This window comes from Gopherus evgoodei, chromosome 10 (genome assembly GCF_007399415.2).
Source record: "Gopherus evgoodei ecotype Sinaloan lineage chromosome 10, rGopEvg1_v1.p, whole genome shotgun sequence".
NCBI classification, from domain to species: Eukaryota; Metazoa; Chordata; order Testudines; family Testudinidae; genus Gopherus; species Gopherus evgoodei.
Window position 1 is genome coordinate 76966685 of NC_044331.1, and position 6000 is coordinate 76972684.

Consider the following 6000-nt stretch of genomic DNA (forward strand, 5'->3'; position numbering starts at 1 on the left):
GAAGAAATCTCATGTATTCCATGTTTTCTCTCGAGAGCAAATACTCAGAATTATCTGAAATAAATTGAAATTATTTCCACCCCTCTTTAACCGACACAGAATTTAAAGAGGGAATCCACTGCCCAGAACACTCAAACGCCATTTAACATGAGTTTTCTTTCCAGCTTCGTTTCTTATTTTTAGCCTGGTTTTAGTTACACTTTATTAAGCAGTGGCTCTTCCCTTCCTCTGGTTACCAGATGAAAATTTTACTTATGTTTAAAAAAAAAATACTGGACATCCTTAGCTACATGCTTTCCATTTTAAGCAGGGGGTGTTGCTGCATATTTTTTTTTAAAACCCTCCTCTTAATGGTCTATTTTACGGTGGAATGAAATAACATGACAAAATGGACAAGTTTAGCTGATCCTTTTGATTCTAGCTGCTTCTTTTTTTTTGGAGGGGGGGGTAATGTATCTGTTCCAATTTCAAAACCTTACTTTTCCTTCCTCTTAAACGCAGTTAAAATGGCTGCATTCCTGCTTTTAATTAAAAACAGCCCATAACCATAACATCTCTCTCTCTTACCTCCTTTCCAAGCCTGTATCAGCAAAGGAGAAGTTGAGGAGTTGCTCTGGAAACCTTAATTTTAATTTCGATTTGTGTGTGTCGGGGGAGGGGGTGGAGAAAGGAGGGGGGCTTTTAAGTAATGAAATTGGGGTGAAATCAAAGCGAACTAGACTATGGGAAGGGATTTGGAGGATGACGGGGGAGCGGATCCCATAGGAAACCTATTCACCAAAAACGCAAACAAAACCTAGTGAACTTAACTGCAACAAACAACAATAAATTCGGAGAATTCTACCTTTCCAGCCCCGAAGAATCCGCCTCTCTCCTCTATGCAACTCCCTTCTTTGGCATTCTTCAGCTCTTTGCCTTTGCTTTCCTCCCGACTCCGAAATTAGATCCAAGCTAGAACAGTACTTTTTGCCCGCCTTGCCTTTTTTTGGTATAAAAATGTCCTTTTAGTCCATAAGTCGGTCTCACCCTCTCCTCCACCCTGAAAGAAAAAGCAGCACAGGCACCGAGCTCTCTGCTTTCCTTTAAAATCCAGCTTTCCTGCTCCAGAGGTCTCTGCTTTTTAATAAAATCCAGGTAGCGCTGGTTTAGAGAATTCAGAATCTCCATATACAGCCCGCGATTGGAAAAGGTACATTACACAAACCCCCTTTCAAGTTCCTCTCGCTCGATCTTAAAAAAAAAAAAAAAAAAAAAACCTCTTTAGCAATGAAACAAGCATTGTTCCTCCCGTCCCACCCCCCTCCAAGCTGGCCAGCCAAAATTTCATAGTAAGTCTCCCATTGGCTGCTCGCACTGCCACTCACCCTCATGTAAACACTTTGGCCCTCAGCCATTCCTATAAAACCAATTACGGACCAAGGACTCGACCGGTTTCTAGGCTCCCCTAACAGGGCTGAATGATCAAAACTGGTGGTGAGAATTTTTGGAGGCCGTTTCAAGGCTGCCCTCCCCCTCCCCCAGTCTGGGCTGACTGATCAAAATAGAAGGTGATTGTAGCTGGAGCTCGGCTCTTTTCATTTCGCTCTATTTCGTGAAAATGCTGCATTTAGCGAAAGTCCCCTATTTTCAGGGATCGGGGGCCGGGGTTCTGATTGAAAAATAAGCTTGCAGCATCCAGGGCAAATAATGCAGGATGGGATGGGGGGGGAGTATGTTCTTCCCCTCGCCCTTCTTTCTGCAGTTGCTAGCTGGGGCTTTACTCAGATCTACTGGGAAATATTTCCCAGCTTGTTTAAAAAAAAAACACCCCCTTTATCATTTCAAACAGAGCTTTAATGGATTCCCAGAGAGAGCGTTGTTCTTAACGGGACTGGGAGGAGGGGGGACAGAGCCGGAGTTTGGGGCTGTTTGCTGCAGGGATCAGCGGGGGTGGGTGGCTACTGGGTTGGGGGAGAAACGACCGAATCCTTCACTAGACCGTAATCGAAGGCAGCTACTCTTTAATATTTTCGAGAGGCCGGTGAGTGTGTGTATAAATAACCTTTTCAACAGAGGTTCCTATAGAAACGTAGGTAATAAGAACCAACTGCAGCCTGGCTGGTTAAAATAATCCCAGAATAAATGCACGTTAGAGGAGAGTCAATAGTCCCTTTACATAGCTCCTTTGAAGGCAAACAACCCCCCCTTCCCCCAACAAAAAAAAATCCGAGCTGAAAACACAATTAAAGAGCAATGATCTGTGGTCAAAAATCCCAACTGACATTTCATTTCATTTGCATTTCACTGCAGGGCTCCTACGAGACCCTTCTCCCTCCCCGTTTTAATAAACAGTCTGGCTCTGTTTTTTCCACCTCGTGGTGAGTTTCAAAGACGGTATTTCCCTCCCCATGCGAAATCTGCTTAGGTGGGAGAAACCCGGCGCTGCAGAGACGTGCTCCGCTAGCTGCAGCGGGCAGCCGAGAGAGTAACCAAACGACTCTGCATTTGAGATTACAATGCCTCTTTCAGCACAATCCGTTTGCACACTGCCTTGGTGTGTTGTTGTTTTCCCCGCCTGGGAAGATGAACATACCTTGTTTTAGAGAGACACACACACACGGCCCCGTGTAAACAGAGACCCTGTCTCAAAATTCAGCCACCTTCCTCTCGAAAAAGCGTGTAAACTATTTTTAACAGCAAGCGAGACCTGCCTCCTTTTAACCTTCAGATGCGATCTGAAAGACCCTGATACTGGAATGGTTAACCATTGCCGCGCGTTAGCGAGAGATATTGCAAACAGCTTTGGTTTGTTACCCCGGTTTTGGATTCACTGCTCCACGGTTTCATTTTATTTTATTTATTTTATTTTTAAAGCCTTAGATTTAACAGTTTAGGCATTTAAATCAGTCGAACCACCTCTTCTCCTCTAACCAAGAAGTCCTGAAATTCCTCAAGCAGTTAGAAACTCTCCCTCCCCGCACAACTTGGGTATTTAAAGGGGGAGGGGAAATCGAATTTAATTCCAGTATAAATTAAAAAAAAGTCGAGTCCTGTAGGATAGTTTCAAGTTGCCCATAGTCAAACCGTAGCGAGCAGGTTTCTAGGCTGCCCTCTTTTGGAAGCAGAAGAGCAGGGAAGAGAGGCGAGGAAAGGAAGGGGGGGGGAACCCAAACCTAAAACAGTCATGAGCCAAGAGGAAAGAAAACAATTCTGTATGTTAAAGCAAAGAAGATCTCATCCAAATATCACCCCGGCGCCTTCTGAAACCCCCGTGAAAGGACGGCAATTTCACCAGGACTCATCAACAGTGGATTGATCCCAAATTAGCCAAAGGATCAACAAGAAGAAACGGGGGGGGGGGGGAGGCCGGGCGAGCAGAGAGAGCGGCCTGGTGGGAGGGGGAAGAGGAGGCGATTGCAAAGAAAATTAATGCAAGTCCGTGGCTTATGGCTGCCTGAAGAGAATGCGGAGAGATTTTGAATGATCATTGGAGCAGCAATGAGTGACAGCTTCCCTCTGAGTTGACGCCTTATTTTCTTTTAAATAGCGCTTTATTCCTCGAAAAGCTTGCAAATTCTCAATGCAATTTAAACAAACAAACAAAATCCACCGCTAATAAATACCCTAACGATCAAGGCAGGAGCCACCCAAACCATCCTCTTTGGACTTCTCAGCTCCGGGATTCGGAATGTTTCATTTTTTGTTCTCCTTTAGCAGACCAAAGGGGGGGGGGGGAATGGCTTAATCGCTTTGATGCGGCTTTAAACGCATATTGTATAAATGTTTAATGTTTTCACACCCGGATCCGACAAGACGCTGTAATTGTGACGGTGGGGTATGTATGCAATAAATCATTTAGTTGCTAATAAAAAATTCTGCCTATTTGTCCTTAGGTTGCCAATGGCGCTTGCATTTTTCAAGTGTGTTTCTCATCAGTGGGGAAGGGAATCTGCATTTCATTAAAGCTGCGATTTCTCTGTTGATCAATCTTTCTCTCTCCCCTTCACTCCCCGCTTTGTCAGCCACCCAAACCCCCCCAAAGCTTTAAGCGAGAAAAAGGTACTAGGCCAACTCTCAACGCAAGAAGAGCCTTGGAGCTATTTTTAATAGCATTATATGTAAGCAAATGGTTACCCGGACAAGGCTTTCGAGATGTTGTTATGGAGGGGAAAATGCAAAGCAAATCCCATAACGCGGGCTGCTTTCCGCTGTGAACAATACTAGGTGGGTTATTTTTCCTTCCCCCCTCGGAAAAAAAACAATTAAATAGGAACTAGTTTTCCATCGCCAACTGCAACCTTATCCTGTAGCAAATATTTAATTGCCTTGATCTTTGCCACTGCTAGTGAAATCGTGGATTTCTCCCTCCCCCCTTTGGTGCAGCCGGGCTGATAGATACCAGCTGGGTGGGAGCCATCTTGTAGGCTGGGTGGAGTACCAGGGGAGAAAACACCATTCTGTAAAAGCCTGTTAGCCTCCTCTCTGAAACTTTTCTCCCCCATCTCCCCAATATATGAGAGCCCGTGGGCAATGAGCCGCCTGCCGGGTTAGTATTTAATCCCTTTAAATAAAGTTACCTTTGCGGAAAGCTGCTGGGCTCGGCTAGGGGAGAAGATTCCAAACCCTTTCCTAAAGAGCGATGTTTTAAACCCTTTGCTTTCCTCTACCGTGCTGTGTGGCTGTGACTGGTTTTCCAGCCTAAATATTTAAACCCCAGAAATCCATGATTCGAATCAGGCGGAGAGAGGGAGCCATTTCCTCTGCGGCTTCCCCTCCACTTTCGGTTTCTTTCAACCCAGAAAAATAAGGTCTGGGTTTCTCTTACTTTCAGATCTATACAACCCACCAAACCCAAGATTTCCCCTCTTCTCCCATCTCCCTTCGGTTTTGAGTTGTGCTAGTCAACTTTTTTTTTTCTTCTAAACTGTGTGTACAGAAACTCAACGGAGCTTATCTGATCCATTTCTTTTCACGTAGCAGCCGTCATGGGCTCCTTTCTCTGCCAAAGGCACCTATGCCCTTCAAACCAGCCGACCTGCTCCGTATTTGTATTTGCAAAATACACTGAACTGAATTAAAGCGCATTAAGGGATTCCCCCCTCCCCCTTCATTGTTCTAGGCAGCGTTAATTAGATTAGACTGACTTTTGTTTTGCTATTGTTTGTTCTGTACCGTTGAAATCTTGGGTTGCTTTTTGAGGCACTGTACAATAAACACACCATTATTCCTAGCTGGGCTGACAAAATACTTTTTCTTATCAAAGGACACTCCAACCTTGAAGCAGCCTTTACGCTGTTTTCCCACAAAAGCTAAACCCGTTTGCCTTCAGAGGCACCTCCTTTGTCTTCGTTTCCCTCTCCAGATCCTGGGATATGATACTGATCTCTAGCTGCCTCTTTGGGGCTATTTTAATCAGCTTTTATGAAAGAATTCCTGGCAGAAACCTAATCGCTTAGCCCAGTTGTAAATACAAATTAGAAAAGACCAGCGTTCGTTTGAATACTATCCTTTGTAGTTTATCTATAGGTAGGAGGGAGTTCGTGTATCTTGTGTGTATATTTAACTACACTTCTATTCACACTCACCTTAGAACACAGTAGTGGTTGGGATCAGGTGGAAAAGAACCCCTTCCCCAAGCTTTTTCTAAACTGGAGTTTATTTACTGCGCTCAAACCAGTGGGACACCAGCAATGTGCCAAGCCTGGATCTTCAGAAACTTTTCTTTTTGATAGTTTTAGAACTATTTACTCCTTTTTATTTTAGTGATTCATAGTCATAAGAAACCTTTGAAATCTACCAACTAGTAGCACTTCCTTCGTGTAGAAACATTACAGTATGTAAAAGGCTTAAGCGAAGCACTCCTCTGCTGCTTTAAAAAAATGATAAAGCTTTCATCTATAAGATCAAAGGCTCCCCCCCTAGTTTTTTTGCTTGTAAGGTTGAGAATTTGAACCGGAGTGCTAGTTACAATGATTTTAGTTCTTACAGAATTTTCTCCCCCACTGTGATCCTGGTCATTTG

The 6000-nt window shown here is 44.1% G+C and overlaps 1 protein-coding gene across 10 annotated transcripts in view; it reads right to left on the reverse strand.

The window, feature by feature from the left end:
- Window positions 1-4733, reverse strand: part of TNRC18 (trinucleotide repeat containing 18) — a 91034-nt gene extending 86301 nt beyond the window's left edge. For 7 of the 10 annotated variants that reach the window (XM_030576812.1, XM_030576808.1, XM_030576806.1 and 4 more), the window contains exon 1: window positions 845-1263. The gene's annotated coding sequence lies outside the window, so the exon portion shown is untranslated. Of the gene's footprint in view, window positions 1-567; window positions 752-810; window positions 1264-4556 lie in introns of those variants that run through there. The other 3 variants (XM_030576801.1, XM_030576802.1, XM_030576803.1) reach the window with 3 other exon arrangements.
- Window positions 4734-6000: the final 1267 nt, after the last annotated feature.